We start from the raw sequence: 17,628 nt of genomic DNA, 5'->3' as shown, positions 1-17,628 counted from the left end.
GTGAAGTGCTGAGAAGTACTCAGCCTATTGTTGCATGAAGCAGAACCCGCTCTAGAAGAGAATGTCAGTTGTGCAACAATCCAGTGCTAATTACAGGTCCATTTTTTGGAAGCCATATTCCCAGAGATAAATCTCTGAAATCTGCAGCCATGTCTAGAAATGATGCACTCTTGGAAAATATTAAAGAAAAAATCAAGACTGATTTACACATTCTAAAAGAACATTATTCAGCATGTTGGGATGAAGAATTTTCATTTTTCAAATTGTATGTTCTCTTAGTTTAGTTAATAATATAGATTTGTATTAACTTCAATATTTATGTGCATGTAAAATCATTTTTTTTTAAATTTACCTTGCACATGAATGACTTTTCAAAGTGAGCAAAGTTTCACCTCATTCTCTAAGCTAACATTCTATACCCCTTTAGTAAATCAAGGCAGTTTCGAATCCAGAAGACAAAGGTTTCTACTACACCTGTTGAGTTTGCATATAATGTATACTGCAAGAGTCTCTCAGTATGCAAAGTAGCAACTGAACAACCTCTTTAAATGGATTATATTTCCATGCTTGTAAGGATAGCATTCTGAATGTATGTTTATCAGTGTGTTTGTGCGTTAAAGTGCATGCTTCCATCTACTTACTGCTTTCATTTCTGATGCCGGTAACAATCACAAGACACTATTTACAAGAGGTATGGTAATTAGAGGCTATGATCAACAGCCTCACAGTGCAAAGAAGTCATTTCACACACCTCAGCTATGGCTCTGCAGGTTTAGCAACTCCTCCCTGTACAATCCAGTCCTCCCCACCCCCTCCCTCTGGCCTTGCTTGTTCCTAAGTCAGAAACAAATTCTCAGCCAGTCTACTAATCCAGTGTCTCTCCTCCCCACCCATACACACAATCTGCTGTGGTGTTTTTCATGTTTGCTAGGAGTCAGGCTAAACCTGCGAGAAGCTTAATTGTCGAGTCTCTTACTGACAGTCTCCCAGCATCTCCCAGGATTATGTCGTAAGACCATCTTCCTTTTCTCTAGAGGGCTTACCTGGCCGTCTCACCTCTCCGTAGGAGTGGATGAGAACAGCCCACCGGCCTTCTGTGCCTATCGCAGTCCTGTGGATTGGAAAACTTTACTTGCTGTCGCTGACTGTATATTTCACCATCGTCGTCTTCAACGTCTGCTCATCCCAGGCTCATTTCCACAGGTATAGGATTTTTTTTTTTTAGTTTTTTGTTTTTGTGATGGCGTATAATGCAATTTGCAGTTAATGATTTTTGTATGCTTTCATCGCTGCTAATGACTGTGCTGACAAACAGAGTCTCTTAAGTGTTCTTTTAGCTTTTGTACAAGATGAGATTTAAACTAGAAAGCCTTCCTACTCGGGGAGTTATAAAAATACTCCAAAAATGTTATCAGCTTGAGATGCCCTCTGGTACCACTACTAGTGATGAAAGTGATCATTTGCGTATTCCTCTTGTAGTACAGATGCTGGGTGAAAAGGTGAACATGATTGATGTTTTTATTTGACTTTTTATATTCCTTGCCAGTCAGTCTGTGTGTAATACGGTTTTTATTATTGTTTGACTTTCATGATACCATATCAGATAAACTAGGGGAAATAAATAATATTTCTCGATTCTTAAATAATATTGAATAAAAGTTTTACATAAGTACATTTTGACCTCTAATGACAAGTGTTTCTCTAACTTGTGTTGACACATAACAAACTTGAAACTGTAGCTATAGTAGTTATTGAAAGAACAATGCATCAATTGATTATTATAATTATTATACAGGATATATATTGCACCAACATTTTGCACAAAGCTTTATAAAATAATGGGAAATGATACAGTTACAATACAATTCAAGATAAGAGGAATAGGAGGGCCCTACCCCTGAGAACTTACAATCTAAAAATCTATCAGTGCTGACTTTACAAATGATTAAAAAACCTCCAGAAAGATTAAGATGTTCTAAAATGGTATCCCAGTCCCCCTAGAATATGTATATTGTGCAAGGCCAAAGCGGCCTCTTTAAAGCTGAGCTCCGGGGAAAGAAAAAATGAATACTTGGGTCTGCCTTTGCACCACAAGGGTTAAATGTTCATTTGGGTCTAGGAGGGCACAAAAAAGCACTTTTATTTACCAATTCCTTCTACCGAAATATCATGCCACTCTGTAAGACCAGTCTCCATAACCTTTTTTCCCTTATACTTCTATGGTAGCAGGTCATCTGATGTCATCAAGTCTAATGCAGAGCCTAAAGCCCTGCACTGGAGGAATGGACTCCAATGGACAGTCTACTGCTGGAGTGTAGGGGAGAAGAGAGTGCTGGCTGTTGGGGGAGCGGAGGATCAGGTAAGTAAATCTGCTTTTGGTGCCCCCTAGACCTAAACAAGTATTTCACCCTTGCAGTACGGGGGAAGTGGGGAGGGAGGGGAAGCATTTTTCCTTCTCCCGGAGATGAACTTTAAGGGAAGCACACAAGTCAGTAACACTAATAACTATATCTCATTTTACTGTAGTTCAGCCATAAAGTTTTTTTTTTCTTTTAATTTTATGGAAATAAACAGATATACACACCATACTCCAGACTGGATAACAAGTTTTTTACTGTGTTAGAGCTCTACAGAAGTTTTATGCTTCTGTGGCTGATGATACCTTATGCTCTGAATTTACTGGATTTTACATAATCTACAGAATTTTAGCTTATGCTATTTTCTGTTCATTGTGACTTTACTGTATATTGCAGTGAGTTTTATGTAAACCTTTCAGCTTTTTCTACTATGTTAATGTCACTAGGGACTTACAATAGGCCTTTGGAAATTGCATGCACTGGGAAGGGATAGGTCACCTTGAGCTTCACAAAAAGTTCCAGGGAGTGTTTGAATTAACATATAAGAGTCTCTCACAGGTTTTTGTAATCCCAGCACTCTGCTGATAATATTAGAAAGTACTGTATGTACACTTCAACAGGTTTAGAGCCATGGCAGTTAATTGCTATTGTACATATTTTAATTTATGGAGTATGCTGATAACTTAAGAAATGCTTTCCTTCAGTTGTTCTGGAGTGCCTGGTTAAGATTACTTAGACAGCTATTGCAACTATTTTTTAATACATATGGACACATTTATAGATCCTATAGCAACAATTTGTATTTAATGGAAGGGGGCCGGGCCTCACTAAAATCCTCCGTGATTGTGCGTTTATTTGAAATGATGGATGGATTTGCCCGATCATTTTTAAGGTACTCTTGTAGTCCATTGAGCTACCTGCTCTCAGTTAACTGCCTGCCTATATGAGCTATGCTGAGAATCTGCAGGAGCCTGAGATTGCACCGATGATCTCCTGATTGCAGATGCAATGCTCTGCACACTCTTAGAATTATACATGCACATTTTTTTTACCTGTAAGGTCATGTGTATTTATCTATTTATTTTTTTAAAAAGGTGAATATTATGGAGACCTTGACTATGGCTCCCAATAATAAATCCTCGGGATCTGATGGTCTATCCTTTGAAATCTGTAACAGGTATGGGGGAATACTTCTCCCTGCCTTACTTAAAATGATACTAAAGTCTTTTTTTTTCCTTAAAAATAACAAACATGCACAGAGCAGCCCGGATCATCCTCTTCTCATGTCTCCCGCTGGCACTCCTGGCCCCTCCCTCCTGTCAGGTGCCCCAATAGCAAACAGCTTGCTATGGGGGCACCTGAGCAGGGGCGCTCCCGAACTGTGGCTCTGTGTGTCCATTCACACACAGAGCCACGGCTCAGCCCTGCACCTTCCCTCTCCTTAATGGCTCACTGGCTGTGATTGACAGCAGCGGGAGCCAATGGCTCCTGCTGCTGCCTTAGCCAATCAGGAGTGAGAGTCCCCAGAGAACCAAGACCATGGACATTGCTGGACCAAGAGGGGACTCAGGTAAGTGTTAGGGGAGCTGGGGGCTGCTACACACAGAAGATTTTTTTACCTTCATGTGTAGAATGCATGAAGGTAAAAAAGTTTAGATTTTAGAACGACTTTAAGACATTATATGAAGCAGCTGATGTAGGTAGCTTACCCTCTACAATGAATGAGGCTATAATCATAGTATTATTGAAGCAGGGGAAAGATAAGCAATTCCCAGACTGTTATCATTCTATCTCCCTTCTAAACATTGATAATAAGCTACTAACTTGTGTTTTGGCCTCTATATTAGCTAAGGTAATTGGTATGTTCATAAATAAAGACCAATCAGGATTTATCCCCTCCAGAGCGACAACTAATACCATCCGTACAAATGCAAGTAGACAATCCTGCGGGTAGGGCAATTCTTTCACTGGATGCTTCTAAAGCTTTTGACAGCGTGGAGTGGCCGTAAATCTGGGAGGTGCTGTCTAGATTTGGGTTGGGACCTCATTTTATCAATTGGGTCTGTACTTTGTATCCTGCCCCTAGAGCAAATCTGCATATTAATAATGATCTATTAATAATGATCTCTTGGACCCTTTCCAACTCCAAAGGGGGACATATCAGGGGTGCCGTTTGTTGACCCTCCTGTTCGCCCTGGTGGTGGTGCCCCTTGCAATACTGGTCCATAGGTCCCTGGAGATTGTGGGATTGATTTGAGGAACCCTAGTCAAAAAATATTATTATATGCAGATGACACCCTCCTGTACCTGTGAGACATCTCTGGGTCATTAAGTGCTGTTATGTCCCTCATTAACAAATTTGAAATGCTCTCAGAATTTAAAATTAACTGGAATAAATCAGTCCTGGTGCCTTTGAATCATGTAGATCATCGCGTGCCTGCTTGTGCCAAGCAAATACAGGTGGGTACTTCTTTCAAATACTTAGGGGTGATGATTATACCAGACCCAAGACAATACCTGCAACTGAATCTTTCACCTCTACTTCAAAAAAATAAGCTGAAATGCAACAGCTGGTGCAAATTTCCCCTCTTAGTAATGGGGAGAGTGAATTTAATTAAAATGGCTTGGGCCCCAACTCCTTTACATATTTCATAACTCCCTCATATGGATCCTGAGAAAATGGTTCCAAAGCATAGAAACTCAATTTAGAACCCTGATCTGGAAGAAACAACAATCCAGGATTGGATTATCCACGTTGCAATATGGCAAGGGCTCCAGTGGCTTAGCAGATTTTGACCCTAGGATGTATTAGCAGCCCACTTTCAACAGCTAGCTGGGTGAGACCTGCGAGACAATAGGAATCCTGTTGCTGGCTTAATCTCTCTTCCAGACCTAGATCTTTCAGCTCTCTCTCATATAGAAATGGCCCTACCAGCCCTTCCTTTCGAATGTCGCACAGCAGACCTCCTATGGAGAATATGGTGTACCTTAAAAACCTCTCTTCATGTTTCCGGGTACTTGCCTAGTACTCCACAATGGCATAACCACAACTATATTGAGCTGCCTAAGCTAGAAGGATTTCAAGACTAGAGAGGGAAGGGTGTGAAATTTTTTACACAATTGTACAAAGAAGTTGTTTGCGGAACTCCAAGCTGAGTTTACATTTGTTCACCGGCTATTTTATCAGTACTTTTTAAGTCTAACATGCATTACAAGTGCAATCCCTCCTCTCCAACCTTACATTATCAGATTCTATGCTCATCAAAGATATCACATAAGGCTTTACATAAAAGGGAATGATCTCTCGAACATACAGTATTTGCAACTCCTACCCACAGTGCAAAATCATGTTAATTTGCAATGTAGAATCCATTGGGCACAGGATGTAGGGGAAATTACTGGTGATATTTGGGACACTGCATTCAAGTCTGTACCAGTGATCTCTCTCTCAGCCTCCTACAAACTTTCCCAATTATTCATTCCAATGGGGAAGAAGAGACTTTCCTAACTGCCCAAAGTGTAATGTGCACAGGGGAGACGTTATTCATATGATTTGGCGCTGCCAAAAAGCAATCACATTTAGGACTGAGGTCCTACTAACTATTTCTACTGGTAACACAACAGTCTATACCTCAAAATCCATTAAGCTGCTTGTTGGGTACCCTAGACTAGGAATTATTTAATCCTGGGGCTTATATTATGGCTTCCAGACTGTTGTACCTTGCTAGAAAGCTAATTGCTAGGCAGTGGATGTACCATACCTCTCCAAACAAAAAACAATGGGCAGATAATGTCAACTCTTTATTGATCAGAGAACAACTCACGTACCAACACCTCAATGCCCACTGTAACTTTCAGATAGTCTGGCAAGGTTGGCTAGATGTTCCTGGGCTTGCTCCATCTCAATTAGTCATGGACAGGCTGTTGCAAGTGTAAGGCCTAATTTATAAGTGTGAACCAAAGTTTATATATAGGTCCCTATTTCAGAGGTATGGCTGAACCTACTGAATTATTGCCTATGTGAACCATTACATTTTTTATATTGTTCAAAGCGGTTGTAAAGGCTGAAGGTTTTTTGCATAGAATGCATGAAGGTAGAAAACCTTCTGTGTGCAGCAGTGCTCCAAACCCCCTTAATACTTACCTGAGCCTCATCGTGTTCCAGCGATGTGAATGACAGCCTCGGCTGTCCCGGGTCTCTGCCTCCTCATTGGCTGAGACAGCAAGAGAGAGACATTGGATCCCGCTGCCGTTAATCACAGCCAGTCAGCTGTGATTGACAGCAATGAGGTGAGAGAGAGGAGAGGCCAAGCCACATCTCCGTGTGTAAATGGACACACATTGCTGCTTTGCCACCATAGCTAACTGCTTGCTGTGGAGGCACCCGACAGAAAGGAGGAGCCAGGAGAGCCTGCAGGGAACCTGAGAAGAGGAGGATCTGGAATGCTCTGTGCAAAACCACTGCACATAGCAGGAAAGTATAGACATGTTTGTTATTTTACAAAAATAATTTTACCTTTAGAATCACTTCAATGTATCATTGTTTCAGATAGCATGTAGAAACTAGTATCCAGTGGATGGTGTTTTTCATTTTTCTGTGGCTTTGTGTACCCACATGTCACAAATGTACTGTGCAGTGTTTTGTACATTCTACGTGTAATGCTTCCTCTTCTATGACAATAAAATTTGTTTGGATTTAAAAAAAAATAGTGAACTTATCCTTTAAACCTTACTTACTATAGAACACCTCCCCCTATTGATACGGAGGTGAGGAGAGGGAGGGAGGAGTGTTTGTTATGGGGGAAAGGGGGGCAGGGTTGACAACACTACTTGGGATTTCAGCGCAGCAGAGGCAGCTTTGTCAGCTCACTACAGAAAGTTAGGAGATCACTAGATTTCTAGTAGGATCAACATGTACTTTTCTGTATTTGCAGTGTTTTTAGGGCTCATGTACACTGGGCTTAAAAATGCCTCTTTTACATTTTTGTTCATCCTGTAAAAACATCTTTGCTTTAGCCTATGTGTTCATGTACATAAAGAATCTTACAGTCTTATTAAAAGAGGAGTGTAAATGAATGGATATCTAGTAGGTTTGCAGGAATATACAGTATGTACCGTATATTAGTCAAGTGACTTATATAGTCATGTGAGATCATCATATAATCTTGACCATAGATCATGAGTCACAGCTAACTTTTGATCTCGGTCTGCCATCGGATGTTGATGTGTAATGTGAATTATAGTCTTTCTACATCTCTTCATAACTATTTACACCTACCATATACAACTTATAGTTATGATTATGGAGACTCAGGAAAAGCTTGCATATTCAGGACATCATTAGTGACCTACCTAAATGAATTAAATGAATCCAAATATAATCCTTATTAGCATTATTAGGAACTATTGTATCTGTGTATCAGCAGGAACACGAGGGAAAGCAGTTCCGGCACCTCCAACGTTGAATGTATGTAATGGCAAGGGATGATTAGGTGTGCTGGAGGGTCTATTGATGCTGGCTGCTGGGGCATCTATTGTCGCTAAAGGGGATCTATTTTTAGGTAGGGTCTATTGTTGCTAGGGGGCTCTGTTGTTGCTGGTGGGGGTCTTATGTTGCTGTGGGTTCAATTGTTGCTGGGAGGGATCTACTGTTGAGGGAGAGGTCTATTAATGATGGTTGCTGGGAGATCTGTTGTTGCTCCTTGAGGTCTATTGCTGATGGGGTGGATCTATTGTTTCTGGGGTAGTATTTTGTTGTGGGGGTCCATTGTTGCTGGGGGTCTATTGTTGTAGAGGGAATCTATTGATGCTGGGGGGTCTATTGTTTTTGGATCTATTGTTGCTGGCTGACTGGGATCTATTTTACTACTTTTCTTGTTATCATTAACAAATTCCATACAAATTACTTAGCACCACTACATGATACTTGGTTCTGTTTTCTCTAAAAAGGGTGGTACTGGGAGGTGGGTAGGGGGTGGAGCCAAGGGACGGTTCTTCGAGGTAGGTAGAGGGTGAAGACAAGGGGTGCTTCAGAAAAGGGGAGTTCCTTCACCTTTTCTCTGATAAATAAAGCTCTCTCTATATATATATATATATATATATATATATATATATATATATTGTGGGAACTAGCACCAAGGGTAGAGCTATAACAACACACAGCCATGTGCTCTCTTCTTTTTAAGGGCTGTTTTTGCCCAATTTTATTTAAAAGAAAGTTCCATATAACAGGTTTCCCACACAGGGGTATCCACCATCAATACAAATGAAAATATACAGCCTCCTGGCTCTCTTTAGCAGTGACCCACTGCACCTGGGTTAGCGCCCTTTCTTAGCTTCTCCAGCCCACAGGCTTGGGCCCTGTCTGCTCTCAGACTTCTGTGCCACCATGCACACTTGTGGCTGCTCCCTTGCACCCCCATGGAGGGTGAGGCCCAGAACCCTGGTCCTGACTCTAGAAGAAAGCCACACACACCTGACCAATCAGTCTCCTGGCCATTCCCAAAACCTGGTCCGAGAATTGGAGATTTCATCCCTTTCAAATCACTTTGAAATCTCCAGGCTCCAGGTCCCAAAATGGACTTCACAAACAAATGAGGAAAGTGAAAAGCCACTTTCCTCTGCATCAAAAAAATACCCTGGAGCCCCTCAAACTGCCTTGTTGAGAATCCCAGGTGAAATATCCTTTTTATGTTGTGACAGATTGCCACACTGTCACAATATATATATATATATATATACAGTTGTGTTCAAAATAATAGCAGTGTGTTGAAAAAAGTTAATAAAGCTCAAAATCCTTCTAATAGCTTTTATTTCCATACACACAAATGCATTGGGAACACTACACATTCTATTCCAAATCAAAACATGAAGAAAAATATATCAAATTTGTGTTGTTCCTCTAAAAAAATTGAAGAAAAGTGAATATCAGACTGTTAAAAAAATAGCAGTGTTTGTATTCTTCTTTACAAACTCAAACATTCACAATATAAACTGAAAAATGTTTGAAGATTTTGCTTTCCTTTGAATCACTTAATTAATATTTAGTTGTATAAGCACTGTTTCTGAGAACTGCTGTACATCTGTGTTGCATGGAGTCAACCAACTTCTGGCACCTGTGAACAGGTATTCCAGCCCAGGATGATTGGACTACATTCCACAGTTCTTCTCTATTTCTTGGTTTTGCTTTAGAAACTGCATTTTTGATGTCACCTCACAAGTTTTCTATTGGATTAAGATTCGGGGATTGGGCTGGCCACTCCATAACGTCAATCTTGTTGGTCTGGAACCAAGATGTTGCACATTTACTGGTGTGTTTGGGGTCGTTGTCTTGTTGGAACACCCATTTCAAGGGCATTTCCTCTTCAGCATAAGGCAGCATGACCTCTTCAAGCATTTTGATGTATTCAAACTGATCCATGATCCCTGGTGTGCGATAAATAGGCCCAACACCGTAGTATGAGAAACATCCCCATATCATGATGCTTGCGCAACCATGCTTCACTGTCTTCACAGTGTACTGTGGCTTGAATTCAGTGTTTGGGGGTTGTCTGACAAACTGTCTCCGGCCACTAGACCCAAAAAGAACAATCTTACTTTCATCAGTCCACAAAATGTTGCGCCATTTCACTTTAGGCCAGTCAATGTGCTCTTTGGCAAATTGTAACCTCTTCAGCACGCCTTTTTTTCAACAGTGGGACTTTGCGGGGGCTTCTTGCAGATACCTTGGCTTCACATAGGTGTCTTCTAATTGTAACAGTACTCACAGGTAACTTTAGACCTTCTTTGATCTTCCTGGAGCTGATTGTTGGCTGAGTCCTTGCCATTTTGGCTATTCTTCTATCCATTCAAATGGTAGTTTTTCGCTTTCTTCCACGTCTTTCAGGTTTTGGTTGCCATTTTAAAGCATTTGCGATCATTTTAGCTGAGCAGCCTATCATTTTCTGCACTTCTTTATATGTTTTCCCCTCTCCAATCAACTTTTTAATCAAGGTATGCTGTTCTTCTGAACAATGTCTGGAAGACCCATTTTCCTCAGAATTTCAGAGAGAAATGCACTGTAACCAACATGTACAACATTTGCTGCCTTCCTTCCTTAAATAAGGGCAATAATTGCCACCTTTTTTTCAAGGAATGAATGACCTCACTAATAGAACTCCACACTGCTATTATTTTGAATATGCCCCTTTCAATTAGTGATTCAATTACACAGAATCAGCAGCATGCATGTCATGACTGTTGGGTCTGTTGGATTTCTATTACTCTACTACACCTGCTAGTAAATTATTTGCCATGTAGAAATATCATTTCTACCAAAAACAGTGATTGATCAGGTTAGTGATGTCTGACTGCTATTATTTTGAACACAACTGTATATACACACATTGCTGTAACAAGCATTGGGGTTGATTTACTAAAAGGGCAGATATTGTTAACTTTACAAGGTGAATGTAAGTGCACAAGGTGAAGCTGTGTTTATGCTGAATATCCAGTCCTGGGTAAGAACTATTAAAACACACCTTGGATGCCACTTCCCAGTCACAGCACCTCAAGCATATCCCACCAGCACCTCCCCACCCTGGGTTACAGCACCTCAAAGTGCCCCCCCAGGAACAGTCCCTTTTACCAATTACATTCCCTCTACCTTCTACCTCACCCTTCCTGGCCAGAGCACTTTGTACCTACTCACCTTCCCCAATATTTACTAACCTGCCTTTCTACCAGCCACCTCACTGTGTCACTGTGTGTAACTGTGTCTCCCTGCCACTCATCTTTCCCCCCAGGTCACAGCACCCTTTCCCCCCACACCGGCCCCCAGTACTGATTTCCAACCCATCTCATCATACCCTTAGCTGTTACAGTGGCTTCCTCCCACACTTTTTACCCCACACTGATGGTGAATCCCACTCATCTTACCCCTTTGCTCAACTTCGCTTGTTCCTGCACATGTGCACCTGTTCCAACTTAGAGTCCCCATGCCGCTCCACCTCCACTGCTTCTCCAATACAAACAGCTCCTCTGCTCCACAAATATCCCCTCTGTTGCCTGTGTCCCCCATCACCTGCATGCTACATTCGGCCCCACAAATGTTCCTGTTCTGGAATGGGCACACTTTTTCTAGACACTTGCATGCAAAGTCACCTTATGATCACATAAACATGGATAAAACAACTTGGAAGCTTTATAATATGTTTATATTTGTATTTCAAACACTTCCGTAAATTTAACCACAGATGAATCACTCGGACAATGAATAGTGGTTTAAAAACTGAACTAATTCTTTGTTATACTTTTGATTAGTATGAAGAATAAGGCTATTATCAGAGGCACAACTAAAAAAGGAACACTTTTTTTTATAACACTGGCTGGTAATTATATGACAAAGGTATTTTCAGCACTAAAATATAGGACATTTATTATGTTAGAGGTTTTTGGACTAAAGTTAATATGTACTGTACTTGTCAAATCACCAAATTTATTTCCATCAAGTGGGAAAAAGACAACAGTTTTATTGAGATTACAAAAAAACAAAAAGAAGCATCTCTGGGCCAACCATAAACAAAGGATTTTGGCAAACTATTCTGTCTTGTAGATATGCCATGCAACAGGCTGACTATAGTTCGACGTGTAGCTCTGTGTATACATCTGGTAGAAGTGATGTGCCCAATAGCAGGAGAATAAGGATTTTGGGAATTACTAGAAACGGAATACTGATGCCACTGTTGCAGGGAATAAAATTAGTATTTTTGTGTCCATTATAAATAACATAGCTGGTTGTAGATCTGAAAATGAAAGGTATTTTATTAGCATTAAATTAGCTAGTGTGTAGCTAGTATACAATTTATCATTTTGTAAAGAGAGTACAATTTTCCTGTGCTGAGAGGAATATGAAAGCTACAGTTGCTGACCTCTTTATGAAAATGCTGGTAGTCATGTAAATCTTGTGACATCAGTAGAATTAATTTGATCAGCAAGACAGCTAAGAAACTAGTAATTATGGTTAAGAGATGTCAGCTATGGCAACTTCCACATTTCTCTTAGCATGGGTTTCCTTTAAAGGAGTTTCATTTCTGTTTTTTTTTTACAGTGTTCTGTCTCCCAGGGGACAAATTACACATACTGTAGTACTTTGTCCCATCTTCCTACATGCTGTGGAAGGCTAGCTACATGGTTGGACAGGATACCCCCTGCCTCCACAGCCTTCCCAATGTGCAGCTAACAAGGAGCTGATTGCACTGATTGCTGGCACTTAAATCAGGGTATACATGTATTGAAACTCGAAAATCAAAATTTTGATGTATGTGTATTCCTCTCTATTCAAAAGAAGATGGTCATTAGACTGGCGTCTTTGAATGGTCCTGCTGAAAAAACAGCATTTGATCAGCACATGCAGCCAATGGGCTGCAGTACTGATCAGTTTATTCTGGCTGAGGGGGGTCCCCACTGTCAAAATACAACAGTGCAGCAGGGGAAGATTCCTGCATTCACATCACTGTCAGTTTTTATGTTCAACCTGAACAATAAAAGAAAACAGTGTGTGTATACCCAGCTTATCTCTGGCCCCAAGCACTTGCCCAAGACAAGCATCCTCAACATATTTGGGAGAGGAGTGCTTGCGTTGGGAAAGTGCGTTGAGCTGGAGATCAGTACTGGCAGAGAGTTTAGGCACCAAAACAGAGATAACTTAGCTTCTAAGATGTCTTAATGGCCAATCTTGAGATTTTTAAAACGATGTGCAAAACCTTGTTTTGCTTGGAGTTGTCCTTTATTTTGTATTGCACATGCAGTGCTTCTATCCGTGTATTGTAGCACCTAAGATATTTATGAGTCTATAGAAAAAAAACTAAACTAAAAAACTAATACCAAAAAAAAATCAAAAATAAGTCAGACCAGAGATCAAAATAACTCTAATGCATCATGACAAATAGCCAGCTAACATGATAGCAGCAGTGGGGAAGACATTGACTGACCAAGTTTACCAGAGACAAGCCTAGCTCACCGTCATCTAGTACATGACGTTGTGTCTTGCCCCTGCCCCTGCCCCTACGTTCTGATCATATTCAAGATTATAATGTTCCTCTTGAGAGATGACCATCATTTCCAGTAGTTTTACAAGGCTTGGTAGGAAACAAGCTGATGACAGCTCCCAATATTATTAATTACTACTGTCTCATAAAATTAATCATATCAAATTCAAATGTATTCAAACAGTGATGAGATCATTGGTGACAGAGACAGCAGTTCTAAATAATAATCTCAGTTCCATTGTTAATTCTTGTCCGAATAGGCTGAAAACATTTTTGTTGTTATTCTGCAATATAGAGGCCTATGATACTGGCCAAACAAAAACTAATGTTTGATACATAATCAGGGCTGGATCCATACTTCCTGGCCCCTAGGCCACCCTCTTACTTCAGATGACTTTCTGGCCTTAGTATCTGGCTAACAAGATCAGACCTTATAGCCACACATGGCATGCCAAGGCTGGAGGTTGAGAGCTTGGAGTAGACAGTTTATCCACTCTGCAGCAGAACACTTAGAATTAAATACACGAGAGTCGGAAAACTCTTAGGGTTTAAGTGTATTGGACCCAGGATGGATGAATGGTTAACACCACAAAGGTGCACAAACTGTGCAGTGATAACAACACTGAGGATCCATTGTGCTGGTAGGCAGGATAGGAGTCCAGAACCTGTGTGCCACTATTGGCAGCCCTTTTGGGACTGTGTTGTGGTGGACTGTGACACCAAAGCCACCAACATAACGCCTGGGGTGCTGTGTGCCATCTCTTATTCACTGGAAGCACAGATTTTTTCACCTACCTGTATTTGGACAATAGCTGTCACCTACACACCACTTGCGTCATACTCAGATGCAATCTGCACTTTTACTATTGCGCTCCATAGCGCATTTATATTGATCTTTGTTTGGACTGTGCACAATATAATTGTTATATGTGCGTTTACTTAGATGCATTTCTATTGAATTACATGAGTCTTTTATCAATATCTTATACTGTTATATGAGGTTGTCATTCTTTTAGGGCGCTGCATTTTTATATTTTTTGTGTGCCATCTCTGGCTGCCCTATGACTCCAAATCCTGGCCTAGATCAGTTAAGCAGAAATACGGATCTACACATCAAAATATATTAGAATGTGAAAGGAAAAACTGGAGGAAAGAAAAACTGCCTGTGTTATGCACAGAAGCCAATTAAGTATCATAAAGACAGCAGTTCTTGTGTGATATACAGCTGTGGGTTACACAGACCCTCTCCATCGCTTCATTTTTTTTAACTTATCTCACTCAGTGTTCCTATACTATATGTCCACAATTTGTCTTTTGTCATTATTCTGACTGAACAGTAGAGAATGAATGCAAATACTGTTTTCCATTATTTAATTTTATTAAAGCTTGACACAGGGGCATTGGGTAGTGTTAACCTGATTATAGTGACCTTGCAGTAATTACAATAGTTGTTATTAATACATTCTAATGTATCTAAAATTAGAAGTGGAAATGTGCTAGCTATTGACTGAACTGTCTAAATGCTGATAACAAGAAAATCAAACCAGGCAATAAGCAATGCAGTGACAATTACTGGATTCTTCCATTGGGTATTGGGCCTTCCTCATTGCCTTGACAACCTCATCCCATAGCATATACAGTGTATTTATTATAGCTGCATTATATATATATATATATATATATATATATATATATATATATATAAGGGCGAACTGACCATTTGGAAACTCGGGCACTGCCCGAGGGCCCGGGGTCAGTAGGGGGCCCCATGAGATGCCCCTCATGGGGGGTTTTTGAGTTTGGACAAGGACACAGGGGCTCCATGATCCCCTATTGCCCGGGGGCCCCATGAGTTGTCGATCCACCCCTGTGTGTGTGTATATATATATATATATATATATATATATATATATATACAGCATCTAACAGAAGTGAGTGCACCCCTCCCTCGTAACACTTAACGAGTCACATGACACCGGGGAGGGAAAATGGCTAATTGGGCCCAATTTGGACATTTTCACTTAGGGGTGTACTCACTTTTGTTACCAGCAGTTTAGACATTAATGGCTGTGTGTTGAGTTATTTTGAGGGGGACAGCAAATTTACACTGTTATACAAGCTGTACACTCACTCCTTTACATTGTAGCAAAGTGTCATTTCTTCAGTGTTAGAAATTCTGAGGACCCTCTGCACACTGGTATATACCCTTTCAAGCAGACTATGCAATAAATATTGCAATACATGCTTAAACTGGCCAACTGCGTCAAAGTAATCCCTCTATGGCCAGTCCTACTCTGCTCTGCCTACGCAAATGCTACTGTGGACACAATGCTAGCATAGGGCAAAAGACACAATGGGGAGAGCTACAAGGTTCAGGTCTGGCTACTGACCCAACAATACAACAAACGAGATCCCTGTGCTCAAATCCCAACAGCTAGTGCATGCATTTATTCAGTGTTGTCACATGAAAAGATATAATACCATAGTGAGGGGTGTACTCACTTCTGTGAGATACTGTATATATACTATATGCAGTGTATATACAGCATATAGAAGAAAGAAGCAACATGTTTCTGGGGTTATGGCCATATATGGCCAAGATCATGAAAGACATATGACAGTTTTCTTGCTATTTCCAACATGCTCAGAGAGTTCTTTTATGCACCACCTTTACATTCTGGTGCTACAGCTACCACAAATGTGTTAAGAAGTACTACCACATAGGTGATAAGATTTCTAACAGGTGCCTATAGCACTTTTTTTTATGAAATCCAGTGACAGTGGTGTTACAGCTTTTAAGCAGTTTTCTGCTTGTTCATTATAAAGTGTACTTGAAAAACAGCAGCTCACTTTCCTAAATGTTATTATTAATATCAAAACAAATGTACCTATTGTATATTGCACAGAATTTGGCCATTCTTTCATCATGTGTAGTGCAACCCCTAGAGAACCCGCTGAGTTGTTTTGTGATTTTTCTGCACAGGTATTTCTAAGAATTTATTAGGTCAAGTATAGCCTAAAAGAAGAGAGGGTTATCAAGTGTACTTATACAAACAATTATTGAGACTTCATACATTCGTAAGAATTCATAAAGACTGGTGAAGGTAGATTTTTCGAAAGTGTTTCTCGTGCATTCTAAAAGTGGTGACGAATGCTCCAAATTCATGTACCTCTCTAGAACATGTAAAGGAATTAGGACCATGCTGTGCCACTTTTAGAATGCATGTGAGATACTGTTCCAAAATCTGTCTGAAATAGTTTTTCTCTCTGTATGCCAAAAGAGAGTTGGTGTTAAATAACTCCACTTTTACATTGTGGCACAATGTAAAGGTGTCACATTTGATATGTCACAATGTAAAAAAAATGCATTTTAGCACGTCTTTGGAGTGTGGGAGGGAACCGGAGTACCCAGAGGAAATCCACGCAGTCACATGGAGAACATGCAAACTCCAGGCAGGTGGTGTCGTGGTTGGGATTTGAACTGACGACCCTAGTACTGCCAGGTGGAAGTGCTAACCATTTAGCCACTGTGCTGCCCGTTAACAATTGTTAACAATGAATGGCTTTGATTCAAGCCATTCGTTGTGTACAACTGTGTTGCTAGCTGTGATTGTGCACAGAGATTACATGGTATAGACAGGGTCAGTCACAGCCCATCTGTACCATGTGATTAGCTGTGGCTAATCACAACACAACACACTGATTTAATCAATTTCATTCAGTAAAATGCTTATAGCAGTGAAATTCACTGTTACAAGCAATCATAATGTGTAAAAAAAAATTCTGATCACTTCCCCAAAGTAGTACAATGTTAATATGGTAACATTATATTTCTCTGGCCACGGTTTCTTAAAAAAATTGTGAAGAAAAAAAGAAAAAAATGGATAAAAAAAGAAGCACTGGTGACAGTGTGTAAAACAAAAATTGTGACTTTTTTTTTTTGAATTTCATTTTCCAAAAAATAATGACAAAAAAATTACAAATTCAAAAAACTCACCATGTCTCTTACTAATAACCCTGGACTCTCTAACTTCCAAAAAGGGGTGGGGGATATCTGTACTGTCCTGACATTTTTGGGCTTCAAGAAATGAGTACATCAGGATTGATTGATTTTCAGATGTATACCATAGTTTGTGGACTCTATAACTTTCCTACAGATTATATAATATACACTGATTTGGGTTATTTTCACCAAAGAAATGTAGCAGAATACATTTTGGCTTACATTTATAAGAACAATTATT

At 40.1% G+C, this 17,628-nt stretch overlaps 1 protein-coding gene across 3 annotated transcripts in view; it reads left to right on the top strand.

The window, feature by feature from the left end:
* Positions 1-845: 845 nt before the first annotated feature.
* FHIP1A (FHF complex subunit HOOK interacting protein 1A) overlaps positions 846-17,628 on the top strand; it is a 310,572-nt gene continuing 293,789 nt past the window's right edge. For all 3 annotated transcript variants that reach the window (XM_089670462.1, XM_089670461.1, XM_089670460.1), the window contains exon 1: positions 846-1,203. The gene's annotated coding sequence lies outside the window, so the exon portion shown is untranslated. The remainder of the gene's footprint in view (positions 1,204-17,628) is intronic.

Source organism: Staurois parvus, unplaced genomic scaffold, assembly GCF_062004578.1.
Source record: "Staurois parvus isolate SC_StPar_1 unplaced genomic scaffold, SC_StPar_1.0 ptg000090l, whole genome shotgun sequence".
In the NCBI taxonomy this organism is placed as follows: Eukaryota; Metazoa; Chordata; class Amphibia; order Anura; family Ranidae; genus Staurois; species Staurois parvus.
The sequence above is the reverse complement of the archived record's forward strand: the minus strand, read 5'-3'. Positions and strand labels throughout refer to the sequence as shown.